General features: G+C 42.8%; 1 long non-coding RNA gene across 1 annotated transcript; it reads right to left on the minus strand.

The window, feature by feature from the left end:
• Positions 1-7,857: 7,857 nt before the first annotated feature.
• On the minus strand, positions 7,858-15,218 carry LOC125936794 (uncharacterized). The gene is made up of 3 exons (XR_007462125.1): positions 15,061-15,218; positions 14,092-14,261; positions 7,858-8,215 (listed from the first exon to the last, which is right to left on the minus strand). It is a non-coding gene; the product is annotated as an uncharacterized LOC125936794 (long non-coding RNA).
• Positions 15,219-15,604: the final 386 nt, after the last annotated feature.

The raw sequence follows: 15,604 nt of genomic DNA on the forward strand, positions 1-15,604 counted from the left end.
AATATACAGTTCACGAATGCCAGAGCACATGTGGGTGCTTTCATGAACGAAAACACTTGCTAACCTATTTATTCATAAGAAAACAACTCAAAACAATCTTGGTTTCCCATGTCTTCTTGTCACTTTCCAGGGATTGTGTTGAAGTGCAAGTCACTTAGAAAATGAACTCCAAGATTTTGTTTTTTTTCCCATGAGAAAGAGTGGATATTTTTAAGAAGGAAGAAAGAGAACTTTTGGGAAAAAGGTGCTATGACACCACAGGTGTTGGGAAGTTTGTGTTTAAAATTTTTAAAGCTATAGCATGCATATGTGTGCATGGAATATTCTAGGCACAATATTCTAGAAACAAGAAATGGTTGCCTCTGGGGAGGAGACTGAGAATTTCAGGCTTGGGATGAGAAATAGATTCAGTTTCCATTATGTAACTCTTGGCATTCTTGGAGTGCCTGGCTGGCTAAGTGGGTGGGGCGTGCAACTCTTGATCTCAGGGTTATGAGTTTGAGCCCCATGTTGGGTGCAGAGATTACTTAAAAAAAATAAAATCTTTTTTAAAAAAATGTTTATTTTTTTGGAGAGCACAAGCAAAGGAAGGGGCAGAGAGAGGGGGCCAGGTGCCCCCCCTTTTTAATGTTTATTTATTTTTGAGAGAAAGAGAGAGAGAGAGAGAGAGCAGAGGAGGGGCAGAAAAAGAGGGAGACACAGAATCCAAAACAGGCTCCAGGCTCTGAGCTGTCAGCACAGAGCCCAACTCGAGGCTCGAACCCACAGACCGTGAGATCATGACCTGAGTTGAAGTCGGACACTTAACTGACTGAGCCACCCAGGTGCCCCCCAAATATAAAATCTTAAAAAAACAATTACAGAACTCTTGGCATTCTTGGCTTTTGTTTTACCACCTCCAAACAAACCAGAGAATATGATCTGATTATAATACAAATTTGTGACTTTTTCATCCCAAATAACTTAGTTTTAACTTGCCATCAAATTAATTATTAAATACAGAACTATGTGAAAGGGAAATTAACTCCCTGGAATTGTAAAACAGAAGTGGCAACACTTTGACATTGTATTTTCACCATCACAGATTTCCTTTTAACAAACAATCTACATTATGCTTCCAATTTAAAAGTCAATAATGGATGGAGGCCAGTTTAACATCCTGGAAAAGAAGGGCAAACAGCTGTCAGAGTATTGCAAAACTATTTAGAAAACTTTACGCCAGTTTCATGTTTTTATTTCAGGAAAGTGTGACCTTTACTTTTCCATCTATAAAACAGAGAACAACGTGACTGTGCTAGGGTGAAATTTATTTATTTACTTTTTTTATTTAAGGAAAGATTTCGCTGTATATTCCTCTCGTATCTCTGACACACTTACCCAGGTAGACAGCAAGCTGTTTTGTCATCCTGGGCTTCCTCACGTGTGACTGTTTTATCCTCTGCTGCTGCCTCAAAGCAACCCCTTTGAGGTGCTTTAGTTCTCTGCCCTGGTGGAGCCCTGGTCCCCAGAGAAGGGACACACACTTTCTGGATGAGTGACACCATTTTCCTCAGGGCAAGGCAACTATCCAGATCAATCAAATCCCTTTTCCCGCAGGTTCAAATAAAGAATTCCTACCACGTGAATATTGAAAAAAAGTTGTTTTGAGCAATCAATACCTGAAAACGTTGTTTTGATTTGGGGGTAAGTTTTATGTTGGCTGATTGGTTTTTTGGGAAGTGATGTAAAAAGTATTCTTATAATAGTATGATATTTAGTAGTTATACTATATACTGCTACTTATAATAGTAGTTATACTAGTTATGATTATTATTTCATACACTGTTTCAGTATACTTATAGACATAATCATATAATCATTTATAGAGTTTAAAATTTGAAAGAAGTTTCATAAACTTTCTCCCCTTCTCCCTATATCACAAGTTCTTTTGGACCTTCGAGGACAATTTTAAAATCATAATCCATGTAGAAAAGTCCATTCAGGAACACCTGACTGGCTCAGTCAATAGGGCATGTGACTCTTGATCTCAGGGTTTTAAATTTGAGTCCCATGTTGGGTGTAGAGATTACTTAAAAATAAAATCTTTAAAAAAAGTTTTTTAAATGTTTATTTTTTGAGAGAGAGAGAGAGACAGAGACAGAGTGCAAGTGGGGTAGGGGCACAGGGAGAGAGAGACACAGAATCTGAAGCAGGCTCCAGGCTCTGAGCTGTCAGCACAGAGCCTGACGCGGGGCTCGGACCCACGAACTGTGAGATCATGACCTGAGCTGAAGTTGGATGCCTAACTGACTGAGCCACTCAGGTGCCCCCAAAATAAAATCTTCAATAAAAAAAAAGAAAGGAAAAGTCCATCCGTTTATCCATGCTTTCATCTCTTCATTTACTCAGCAAGTATACACTGAGTGTACACGGTGTGCTGGGTACAGGTTAGGTGCTGAGAAAAAAAGAAAAAAGAAAAACCCCACTACCTTCCCAATGGAATATCATAGTACATTAGAAGAGATATGACATATAGATCACTAAGTGCAGTAAAGAACAAGAGGGGCTGTAAAGTCGGCTATCTCCAACATAATGTGTCAGTTAGCTATTGCTGTGTAACTAGTAGCTCCCACATCCTTATGTCATACAGCACTAATTATTTGTTTGCTCATGAGTCTGGCAACTTGTCTGGCTCAGCCTGGGTGACTTGACTCAGCTCCATGTATTTCTCACCTTTCCCCGGGAACCAACGGGTTAGCTCACACACGTTCATTTCGTTCTGATGGCAGAGGCACAGGCTTTCTCCTGCCAGAGCCCACTTTGTCCACCCGCAAGACAGGCCAGAGTGCCCAGGAATTGTCACTGCCCCTGAGTAGCCCTGGATGCCTGACTGATGGGCAGTGGCAGCGGGACACCCTAAGGTGTATTCTGCTCTGGCTCCCAGAGATCCCCTGCAGACACAGCTCGGGGTCTCCAAGTGCTAGGTCCCTTGGTAATTCACCTTGATCGGCTGCTTTCCTATATTATCTCACCTGTCCTCCCACAGGGATTCCTGAAATTACCTGCCACATAAACCAGTACTCTAAGCCTTTGCCTCAGAGTCAGCCCCTGGGGTTTTTGCATTAAGGATGACCAATGCATTGGGTCATCCCAGGAATTAATGGCCCCAGTCAGCCACTAAATGACCAGATGGCATCAGGTGAGCCACTTTCAAAAGGGAGGTAGCTGGTCAGTCTAAGGTAGGATTTTTTTTTTTTCATATAAGATAATAAACAGGCTGACTGGATAATTAATTTTCTTTTTAAGAAATTCCATTATTTGTCTTGGGGCGCTTGGGTGGCTCAGTTGGTTGAGTATCCAACTTCGGCTCAGGTCATGATCTCATGGTTTGTGGGCTCGAGCCCCGCATCGGGCTCTGTGCTGACCGCTTGCTCAGAGCCTGGAGCCTGCTTCAGAGTCTGTGTCTCCCTGTCTCTCCGCCCCTCCCTCACTCACGCTCTGTCTCTCTCAAAAAGACATAAGATATTATAAAAACATTATAACATCTCATAGAAACATTAAAAAAAAGAAATCCTCTTGTTTTTCGTCTGACTATAAGGGGGAAACATGATCATTGTAAAATTTTGAGAAATACACGAAAGTAAACTGCAAATAATTTAATTACCCTAATTCACCATTGGTGATTTTTTTACTATAATTATTGTTAAGGATTTTATTTATTTATTTATTTATTTTTATTTTTAATTTAATTTTTTTTTTAGAGAGAGAGAGCACGTGGGGGGGGAGACTGGCGGGGGGGGGAGGCAGGGGGAGAGAGAGAGAGAGAGAGAGAGAGAGAGAGAAAATCTTAAGCAGGCTCCATGTTGAGCATGGAGTTCAACACAGGACTCAATCCCACAACCGTGGGATCATGACCTGAGCTGAAATCAAGAGTTGGAGGCTCAACTGACAGAGCCACCCAAGCGCCCCCATTTATTTATTTTAAAATGTTTATTCCAGTATAGTTAATATACAGTGTTATATTAGTTTCAGTTGTACAATATAGTGATCCAACATTTCCATATACCACACAGTGCTCATCATGGCAAGTGCATTCCTTCGTCTTCATTACCTATTTCACCCACCTGCCATTAAGGATTTTAAATTGTGGTTCCTTCCATCCCAACATTGTGTGTTTTGGGTTTGTTTATTTTCCCTGGTTTTATGGATATATAATAACAGACAACACTGTATAAGTTTAAGGTGTACAACGTAATAATTTGACTTACATATATTGTGAAATAATTACCAAAAAAGTTTAGCTAACATCCATCACTTCACATAGATGCCAAAAAATTGGTTTTTTTTACTCTTGATGAGAATTCTTAGGATTTAGTCTCTCACTGCCTTTCCTATGTATCCTATAGCGGCAGTGTTAACGACAGTCATCATGTTGCACATTTCATCCCACTACTTACTTATCTTATAAATAGAAATTTGTACCTTCTGTCCACCTTCCTCCGATTCCCCAACTCCACAATCCCTGCCTCTAGGGACCACAAATCTGGTCTCTTTTTCTATAAGTTTGGGCTTTACTTTGTTTTGCTTTTTGGACTCCACATATAAGTGAGGACATTCTGTGCTTAGACTCTGGCTGTCCTCAGGGACGACGATCCTAAGATTTCTGCAATTGTTCTCTTGCTGTATGTAGACACAGCTTGATGTAAACTGCTTGCACAGCATCAGGAAGAAATGGCTGCTGGTCCCTTAGGTAACAGAAGAGGACACTCTGACTGTAAACAGGGTTTTCTTTGTCAAGGAACAGAAACTACCAACCAGTCTTTTCAAGCGCAGACCAGGAGTTTGGGGGAAACAAAGTAAGTTACAGAATGTAGTAGAGAAAATTAGGACATGAAAGTCTATAGCCTCAGCATGAAGTTTATGTAGGTGATTGGACTATTTTTCTCAAACTGCAAGGAAACAAAAGGCTGGAACAGGACATATATAGTTAGAAAGACTGACTTTGATCATAAAAAGACCCCGGGGTATGGGCCATCAAGTAGGGCAGAAGTGGGGTCTGGTTGTATCTTTAAGAAGAGCAGAAAACATTTTGAAAAGGTGACATACTTACAGATAGATTGAGACCAGGCAGAAACACCGTAAGAAGACAACCGCAGGAAGTAACAGGAATAATAAGGAAAGCGTTAAATCCATGATGGTAACAGCCCTAGATAAAGACGTGAGTTTGAGCCCTCTCTGGGGGAGGGGATCACACAAAGTCCAAGTGAGGAAGTGGGGAAGGTGAGGTAGGAAGGGAGGAGAGGAAGGCTTTTCAGCATGGCTGCCTATTTTGGAAACTGAGGCTCTGTTTCACTGGTACCACAGCAGAAGAAATGCCCAGCTCAGCCCAGCCCTAGCTATGGAATCATGAGCACATGAAATGGTTGTTGGTTTAAGCCACTGAATTTTCTTTAAGAAGAAATAGGTAACTGATAGAAGGGGGAAGACTGATAGGTTAAGCAGAATGGCCCCCAAAGATGTCCACTTCCTAATCCCTGGAACTATAAATATGTTACATACATAAACATATACATAAACATATATACATAAACATATAGTTTATGTTACATGACAAAAGGGACTTTGCAGATGGAATTAAGGTTAAAGATATATATATATTTTTTTAACATTTATTCAGTTTTTGAGAGACAGAAAGAGAGCATGAGTGGGGAAGGGGCAGGGAGAGAGGGAGACACAGAATCAGAAGTAGGCTCCAGGCTCTGAGCTGTCAGCACAGAGCCCGACGTGGGGCTTGAACTCATGAACCATGAGATCATGACCTGAGCTGAAGTCGGATGCTTAACCAACTGAGCCACCCAAGTGCCCCAAGTTTAAAGATCTTAAAATAGGAAGATTGTCTTGGATCATCTGGGCATAACCTAATCACAGAAAGCCTTATAAGCAGAGAACTTTTTCCAGCTGGAGTCAGAGAGACATGGTAGAAGGAAAAGTAGGAGATGTTGAATCTATAAGGAAGACTTGACCTACTTTGCTGGGCTGGGGGTGGGGGTGGGGAGGGGAATGTGGAAAGCGTAAGTAACACAGGAAGTCTCTCAAAGAAGCAGAGACTGGCTCTTGGCTGACAACCAGAAAGGAAACTGAGACCCCCATTCTACAACCAAGAGAAACTGAACTTGGCCAACAACTTGAATGGGCTTGGAAGCCAACTGATTCCCAGGCTCTCCAGCAGGGAACGAAGCCTCACCAGCACCATGACTGCAGCTTTGTGAGCCTTTAAGCAGGGGACCCAGTTGAACTATACCTGGACTTCTGACCTACAGAACTGTAAGATAAGAGATGGGTGTTGTTTTAAGCCTCTGTGTGGTAATTCATTACAGTAGCAATAGAAAACCTACACCCGATGTGTAAACTGACCACTGCAAGGCAATTTGAGCCACATGGACCTCAAGGAGTGTGCCCCAGGCCACGGGCAGAGACAGCAACAGCCAGCTGTGGAAGACAGTGGAGAAGGCCTCCTGGAGAAGGAGGAGTTTCAGCAGGGCTTTGAAGGAACACTGTGTTAGGTCAGACTCCTCCCAGAAGCACAAGGATTTTAGGGCAGGTACTTGTTTTAGGTGATAATCCCAGGAAATACCAGCAGAGGAATGAGAAAGTGAGACAAGGAAAGGAAAGAAGTCAATAAAAATGAGTTTTCAAGCAAGTGAACAGTTGTGGGCAAAGAGGGTTCTGTCCTTCAAGGAGGTACAGGGAAACTGTGTAGACTATGCCTGAGAACAGCTATATTCGAGGGACAATAGGATGAGATGATCAACTCCTATGGTCATTGACTGAGAGTTTTTTAGCTGGCACTTATGGCCTATCACCAGGGTCAGAGCACCCACCAGCAACTGCGGAAAGCACTCAGGTGGAAAGTTGCAGGTGCTGGCAGTTGGAAGTCTGGGTGCTATGAACTGAACCGGTAGGGGCCCAGGCATACGGGTAGAACACCTACAATATCTGCTGCAAGGGGTGAGGTTACCAGGCACAGACCAGAGAAGGAGTTCCAGACAGAGGGGGATGGGTATGCACATAGAGGCATGAAAAATACACAAAAGAGTGTTGTAAAGTGATTAGTGGAGTTTGGTCCGGATTCAGACGAGCAGGGCTGAATTCTGGTTCCGTCTCCTCACTCACTGTGCCTCCTTGGGCAAGTGACTTCACTGCCCTTTGTGATGTTTATACAACAGGAATTCTGTATAGTACCTGTCTTACTGGGTTGTCATGAGGATTAAATTAGATAATGTTTTAAAAGGGCATCGTAGACCCTTACCTAACACCATACACAAAAATTAACTCAAAATGGACCAAAGATCTAAATGATAAAACCCTTCAAAGAAAACATAGGACAAAAACTTCATGATATTGGATTTGGCAATGATTTTTTGGATAGGACACCAAAGACACAGGCAGCAAAAAAAAAAAAATGACAAATTTGACTCCATAAAAATTAAAAGCTTTTGTGCATCAAAGAATGTATCAGCAAAATGAAAAGACAACCTATAGAAAAGGAGAAAATGTTTGCAAATCATCTGATAGATTAATATCTAGAATATATAAAGAGCTCCTATAATTCAACAACAAAAAAACAAACAGCCTAAATAAAAATGAGCAAAGGGCTTGAGTAGACATTTCTTGAAGAAACGTGAATGGCCAATAAGCACTTAAAAAGATGCTCATTGGGTCCCCTGGTTGGGTCAGTCGGTTAAGCATCCAACTCTTGATTTTGGCTCAGGTCATCATTTCACAGTTTGTGGGTTCGAGCCCTGCGTTGGGCTCTCCTCTGACAGTGCAGGGCCTGCTTGGGATTCTGTCTCTCCCTCTCTCTCTGCCCCTCCCTCACTTGCTCTTTCTCTCTCCCAAAACAAATAAATAAACTTTAAAAAAAAGAAAAACAACTGCTCTTCATCTAATCATTAGTGAAATGTGTATCAAAACCACCTCATACTCATTTTTTGTGGCTACTATAAAAAACAAAAACCACCATCACCACCAAAAACAACAAAACACCCCAGAAAATAGCAAGGTATGGAAAGGGCATGATGGAATTGGAAGCCTTATACGCTGTTGATGGGAATGTAAAATGGTACAGCCACTGTGGAAAATAGTATAGCAGTTCCTGAAAAAATTAGACATAGACTTACCATATTATCCAGCAATTCCACTTCTGGTATATACCCCAAAGACTTGAAAGCAGGATCTGAAAGAGATATTTGTATACCTATATTCATAACAGTATTATTCACAATAGCCAAAAGGTAGAAGCAACTCAAATGTCCATTGACAGATGAATGGATAAATAAATTGTGATATATACATACAAATGAATATTATTCAGCCTTAAAAAGGAAGGAAATTCTGACACCTTCTACAATATGAATGTGTCTTGAGGACATCATGCAAAATGAAATAAGCTAGTCAAGAAAGACAAATACTGGGGTCCTGGGTGGCTCAGTTGGTTAAGTGTCTGACTCTTGATTTTGGATTAGGTCATGATCTCATGGTCGTGAGACTGAGCCCCATGTCCGGCTCCATGCTGATCATGGAGACTGCTTGGGATTCTCCCTCTTCTCTCTCTCTGCTCTTGCCCCAATTGTGCATGCATGCCCACTCTCAAAATAAATAAGCATTAAAAAAAAAAGACAAACACTGTATGATTCCACTTAATATGAGTTATCTAGAGCAGTCAAAATCATAGAGAAAGAAAGTAGAATGGTGGTTGCCAGGAGATGAGGGAAAGGGTAATGGAGACTTATTATATAATAGCACATAGTTTCAGTTTTGCAAAATGAAAAAAGCTGTGGAGATTCATGGCGGTGATGGCTGCACAATGACATGAATATACTTGATAGCATTGAGCTGTACATTTAAAAATTCTTAAGATGGTACCTTTTATGTTATGTATATTTTGCTGCAACTTAAATGGAAAGAAAAAATAATTTTTAAAAAAGGGGGTTTGTTGCCTGGTCAGCCCTTAATAATGATAAACGCTAGATTTGTTGTGCTGAGTGAGGGTGAATGTTGATTAGCTGGCTGTGCTCAAGGGTAGAGTACCTGGGGAAAATGGGTCCAGTGTGGGCATGAGGCCAAAATGTGGGTTGCAGGTATGAGTTACCTCTGTAGTCTGTGTTTAAAAATGTGGCCTTGCTTTTCAATAGGGACTTTTGAATCTAGGGGTCCATGGTTCCTAAGGAGTCTACGGGTAAGATTCAGAAGGTCCATAAACTTGGATACAAAGAAAAGTTACTTCTATTTTCACACACTTTGAACTAAAATTGTCCTTTTCTTTTAATGATGAATATGGGAAACAAATCACAGTGCCATTGGCAGGAATTATGACTTTATCCCTAGTAAAATACACAGAGATTTCCAGATTGCAAACTCATCACTACTCCAAAACGTTGGTTTCCAGATCTGCAATTAGATTGTGATATTTCATGCATTAATAAAGAAGCATATATAACAAACATATTTATTTTTAAATATTTTGGTAAGTGCATTTCAGTATAATTGGTTTCCTTTGCAACCTTATGTATTCTGTTTTATGAATTTCAAAACATTCTTCTTCTTCTTCTTCTTCTTCTTCTTCTTTTAAGTTTATTTATTTTGAGAGAGTGAGCGAGCAGGGAGGGGCAAAGAGAGAGGAGGGAGAAAGAAGAGAAAGAATCCTAAGCAGCGTCCAGGCTGTCAGAGTGGTGCCCAATGTGAGGCTTAATCTTACAAACTGTGAGATCATGACCCAAGTGGAAATCAAGAGTTGGATGCTTAACCGACAAGCCACCCAGGTGCCCCTCAGAACATTATTCTAAGAAGGAGTTCCCCACGCTTCACCAGGCCTGCCGTGAGTCCATGAAAAAATAAAAAAGGAAGGGTAAAAAGTATAATCTGACATGTATTTAGTTGCAGTTATAGCTGGCTTTATTGAACATGGCTGTGTTCAAAGGGTCATGATCTGACTTGTGGCATTATACAAAGTTATCTGATAATAAATTCGTACAAGTAAAAGTTCCGACCAGATTTGCATGCCCGAGTGATAAATGCACATCAATAGTTCTTGGTCCTTCTTCCCCATCAACAGCTGTGGCTAACCCTGGCACTGAGCCTCATTGAATCAGAGCCAGGTTTCCTTGGGAACAGATACGCTATCTGTGGGGGAATGCATGTGTGGGTGGAAAAAATGCCTCGGGTTTTCTGATAGCACTCTCTTACCCTCAACAGTTGCCCCTCTCTCCTCCTTGATAAACACTGTAAAAACAAAAAAATTGACACCCAATACTCTAGATCTAGGAGCTGAAGAGAAGGTGGTCACCATGGGCTCTTTCTGGAAAAGTAGAATTTGAGCACACATATTCAAATAAGTAATTATGTTCATGGTGAATATAGGGATGAATATAAATTGCAGTTAGATTAGAAATGGAGGGATTTCAGGGCAAGTTTATGAGACAGAAATGCCTAGCTGTTCTTGAAATTCTTTTCCTCTTCTTCCTTGGACCTACAGACCACTTTTCCCGGCCTCCTTTGCAGTGGAGCTGAGCCACGGGACTGTGCTCTGGTTAATGGAAGGTTAGTGGATGTGAAGTGCATTGCTTCCAGGCTAGGCTCTTGAAACCTTCCCACAGGCAGACATCCTCCAGGCTTTTACCCCTTTTGCCACAATTTTGGTGGTCCATGTATAATCGCAGGGTCTTTATAAGTGGAAGGACAATGGAGGCCATAGCATATCCCAGTTAAGGATGTATCTTTCCCATTAGCACTGGGAGAGGCCTGGTCTTGCCTAGATCATGGGCTTGATCTTGAATGAATCACTGTGGCCTGGCAGATGGATGACTCGGTCATGATCCCACCCATGGGGTGAGAAATTGGCCCAGTAGGCCTCATCAAAGCAGATGGGGTGCATTAGTTTCTCATCGCTGCTATAACAATTTATCACAAACCTAGTGCTTTGAAATAACATAAATTTACTACCTTATGGTTCTGGAAGTCAGATGTCTAAAATGGGAATCTGTGGGCTAAAATCAGGGTGCTGGCCAGCCTGATTTCCTTTCTAAGGCTTTAGAGGAGAATCCATTTCCTTGCCTTTTCCACCTTACAGAGACCTCTTGCACGTCATGGCTTGTGCCTAATTTCTCCACCTTCAAAGCCAATAGCATCCATGTTATGCTGTCATATTTCTGGTTCAAGTTCTATCTCCCTCTTCCACTTATAAGGACCCCTGTGATTTAGGAAAAAAAAAAAAAGAGGGATGCCTGGGTGGCTCAGTCAGTGACTTGATTTCAGCTCAGTTCATGATCTCATGGTTCATGAGATCGATCCCTGTGTTGGGCTCTGTGCTGACAGTATGAATCTTGCTTGGAATTCTCTCTCTTATTCTCTCTCTGCCCCTTCTCTGATCATGCTCTCTCTCTCTCTCTCTCTCTCTCAAAATAAGTAAATAAACATTAAAAAAAAAAAGGACCCTTGTTATTACATTGGGCTCACTGGATAATCCAGGGTCATCTTCCACGTTGAAGTCAGTTGATAAGTGATCTTAATTCTTTCTACAACCTTAATTCCCCTTTGCCACATAATCTAATGTATTTATGGGTTCCAGGGATTATGACATGGATATCTCTGGGGTCCATTACTCTGCATACCACATAGAACGAACACAATCACAATGAGATGAAAAGAAAGGTGACTCCCCAAAGGAAGGAATGCTGGGAAGACAGGAAGCATATGTTCTCTCTCATAATTTAAGATTTAAAGTGGTGTGGCCACCCATCTTTGTGCACTTCATTTGTACCTTTTTAAAATTATATATATACATATATATATATTTTTTTTTTTTTTTGAGAGAGAGAGAGAGAGAGAGAGACAGACTGCAAGTAGGGGAGGGGCAGAGAGAGAGGGAGACACAGAATCTGAAGCAGGCTCCAGGCTCTGAGTTGTCAATACAGGGCTCAACACAGGGCTTGAACACACGAACCATAAGATCATGACCTGAGCAGAAGTCGGTTGCTTAGCTGACTGAGCCACCCAGGCGCCCCTTGTACCTTTATTAAACATTTGTAGCAAATGTTTGTGATGTCCTATGCCACATCTTCTCAACTCACCTGATTTTAGCACACCTTTGATAGTCAGTTTGAATGCTTTGCCAGCATCCTTTATAAAGTTTCCATAGAAACAGCTCTCTGCTTTCTCTAAGACAGTGGAAGATCACTTGGGCAAATTCAGCTAACTAGAAAGTGCAAGAGAGTTAACACTCAGGGAGGGAGCAATATTCATCTAATGGGGGATGGAATCAAGGGTTAACTGCCACAGCCTCCATCCTCTGGTGGAACACTTCTGATGTGCTTTCTTCATGGTTCTTCAGAAGATTCGAGTGGTTGGGGGTGCCTGGGTAGCTCAGTTGGTTAAACATCGGATTTGATCTTGATTTCGGCTCAGGTCATGTTCTTGTGGTCATGGGATCCAGTCCTGCATTGGGCTCTGAGCTGAACGTGGAGCCTGCTTAAGATTCTCTCTCTTCCTCTCTCTCTCCCTCTGCCCATCTCCTCTGCTCATGCTCTCTCTCGCTCTCAAAATAAATAAATAAACATTTTTAAAAAGGAGAAGAAGAAGATCCCAGTCCAGTTGGTATTGAGCCTCGGTTGCCCACAGCGGTAACCAGCTCCTTAACACAGTCTGTGTGTTGGCTTTCCCCCCTTCCCTGTCTCGTTCTCCCCACCCCTCACTCCTGCTTCCTCGGATCATCTCCCAAACAAGACTACCTGAACGCACAGCCTTCTCTCAGATTGCGCTTTTTTGGAGGAACCTGGCTAAAACAGCACCCACCACTGATGTTTTACGGAGGAGAGTCAGGGATGCAGGGCTCTGCAGGGTAGAACCCTGCCAGTACAATCCAGTGCAGCTTGTTTACAGGCATCTGTTAGGACTGGCTGGCATCTAGTTGGTTGGCAGGTGCCCATGTCAGACAGGCCATCTCCCACTTACGAGATCTGTCAGCACCACAACATAAATCACCGGGCCTGACATGTCCTTCTTGGCTGGTTATGAGGTTCTAGTTCAAGACTTGTGAGTAGGGAATATAAATATCTTACGACACAGTCCTATTGGGCCATGTGCTGGAAAGGTCGGTGTTCCATAAATGAGGAGAAAAGGTTATCTGAGGTTATTGATTTTTTTTTTCCCCTTTAGTTCAGGCTGAGGTCAGGGTTGTTTATTTGAATTCTGGCAATAACCCTGGGAATTTACTTAGGTGCCAAGGGAAACATGAGGACAGTGGACTCCAGAAAGAGGGTGCACCAAGACACATGAGATAGCAGGCGTGAGCCCAGAGGAAGACACCAGGGCCTTGGCCTAGACACAACAAATGCCTGGTGACTTTCGAGGGGGGGTCACACATTCTTTGTTGGCTAATGCAGACATCCTTTAACCTATGTACCAGAGGGAGGTGAGGTAGAAGGCGGAGACATAGATTTTCAGAAGACTTTTCTCATCTCACCCCCTGTCCCCTGAGATGCAGAGTGCGGCCATTCTCTTATGAAAACTTGTCCCTCCCCCAGGTGCTGGCACAGCTGAGAATAGGGTCCTAGCACACTTAGCACCACTGGCAGCCTCCTTCCGGTTTCAGGGAAGCTGACTCTGAGATAAAGAGCTGCATGGAGGAAGTCCAGTGAGGAGTGCTTTTGGGGGGACATAAGACCTTTGAGGGAGAAAGGGAGGAAGGTTCGGGCAGCTTGGGAAGTTGGGCTGTGATGCTGTCACTCTACAGGCCTCGAGCAAACCCACTCAGAGCTCCGGAGCTGGGTGGGCCTTCAGAGTTGTTTTGACTTGAGACAACCAGTCTTTGCACTCAGACTACCCCCAGGAAGGTCATGTAGCCTTGGTCAAGGCAGCCACCAGGGCCCAACCTTCCTGGCAACTGAGGGGGTGAATATCTTGGTCCTGAAGTGGGGATCTTGACAAGACACCAGAGCATCCATTACAATTACCGTGTGCCACTGCCCCTGGGCCTCACAAAGGCCCCCACACCCCACCCCCATCTTCAGTGACCTTCATTCAGCCTTCCCTGGAAACAGAAAGAGCCGCTTTTACCTTGAAGATGCTTTGGGTTTAAGGAGAAAGCGTTTTTCCTTCCCCCTTGAATTCCAGGTTAATCCCTTTCCATGGTAGGATTTCCTGTGTCACTAGTCCTCATTCCTTTGTTTTGCTCTCCTCCTTTTAACGGACCCATCTTTCCTGCTAGTGTTCTGGGAGTGGTTTACCTGTGGAGGCAGAAACACCATGGAGTGGACCAGTATACAACTGCGGTGTCATTTGAGTGTTGGAGTTGAGCATTTTCGTGCAGGCTGTGTGTGAACTGCGTAACGGTGTGGCTATCACCATACTTTAGCATCTCCACCAGAGCACGAAAAATACTTACTGAATTGCACTGCAGTGACTAAGCATGGGGGGAATGAAGTCACCAAAGTAGGGCTGTTGGGGAGTCCTGGAGAAAGGGGTGGGTAAGGTTCAGGGATCACAGCAACGTGGTCCCTGAGCTCACTCAGACTCTGGGCTGGGTTTTCAGCTACCACCTGGAATAATTCAACATGTGACCTTTATTTACTCATGTATGAATATATACAGTAGGTCAGCTTGTCATTCCACTCAGTAAACAGCAAATGCCTTCTATGCATTTGGAACCAGCTGGGACTGGGAGAATCAAAGATAAAGGAAGGAGACTGGGGGCTTACCCTGAGGAATTTGCAGCTGAAAAAGGAAGGTAGCTGATGTAACAGGTAGGAGAACCATGCAATAATCCAGGTGAGAATTCAAGATTCAAGAATCTGAGTTCTCCATAAAACCCAAGGAAGATTTATAGTCAACAAACCTTTGTTTCTCTCTTTACAGTTTCCTAATCTGTACCTCAAAGGCTTGCTGTTAATAATTCTTTCTTTCTTAATGAAATGGTAGCTCAGTTGCCTTCCCGCCCCCCCCCCTTTATTTGTAGCACTATTTAGAAATAAGTGGGAAACAATGAGAGAGAGAGAGAGAGAAGGTCTAATATAATAGCATACTGACCTGCAAATTAACAGAAGTTCTTTCTTCAAGCTCCAGGACTTTTCCTATAATACAAAATGCATGTTATATGCATGGTGCTTTTATATTCCCAGCAATACAGTCGCTGGCCTGAGTCTCTGGTGGATTTTCCTGCTGAGTGAGAAACTTTATGCTGCAACAACCCGAAGCCAAGTCTAGCTTTCCCTGGGGAGCCAAGAGAATGAACTCCAGGAATGCCACACCACTGATATTTCCATTGCTTCAATCTGGAAACTTCATCAAGGGAGATGATGGAAGGAAGATTTTAGCCCAAGCTGCACCTTCTACTGTGAAAGTAGCATGGACCCTTCCTTTAATGATTAATAGCTTTACTAAGCCAGACCAAACTGCAAAGGATAAAAAGCATCTGTTTGTAATCAGGGGGACTTAAAGGCACCGAGGCCAATTTTTATTCAACCTGCCTCCAGTGGAACCGTGTCAGCCTCCACTCTCTGGTTGTCAGGGAGAGGAAGTTTCTGCCATCAGATATTTTCCCAGAGGAGAACTGGTTGAGTGCATTAGGAAA

The sequence above is a fragment of the Panthera uncia genome (genome assembly GCF_023721935.1).
Source record: "Panthera uncia isolate 11264 chromosome A3 unlocalized genomic scaffold, Puncia_PCG_1.0 HiC_scaffold_11, whole genome shotgun sequence".
Lineage (NCBI taxonomy): Eukaryota > Metazoa > Chordata > Mammalia > Carnivora > Felidae > Panthera > Panthera uncia.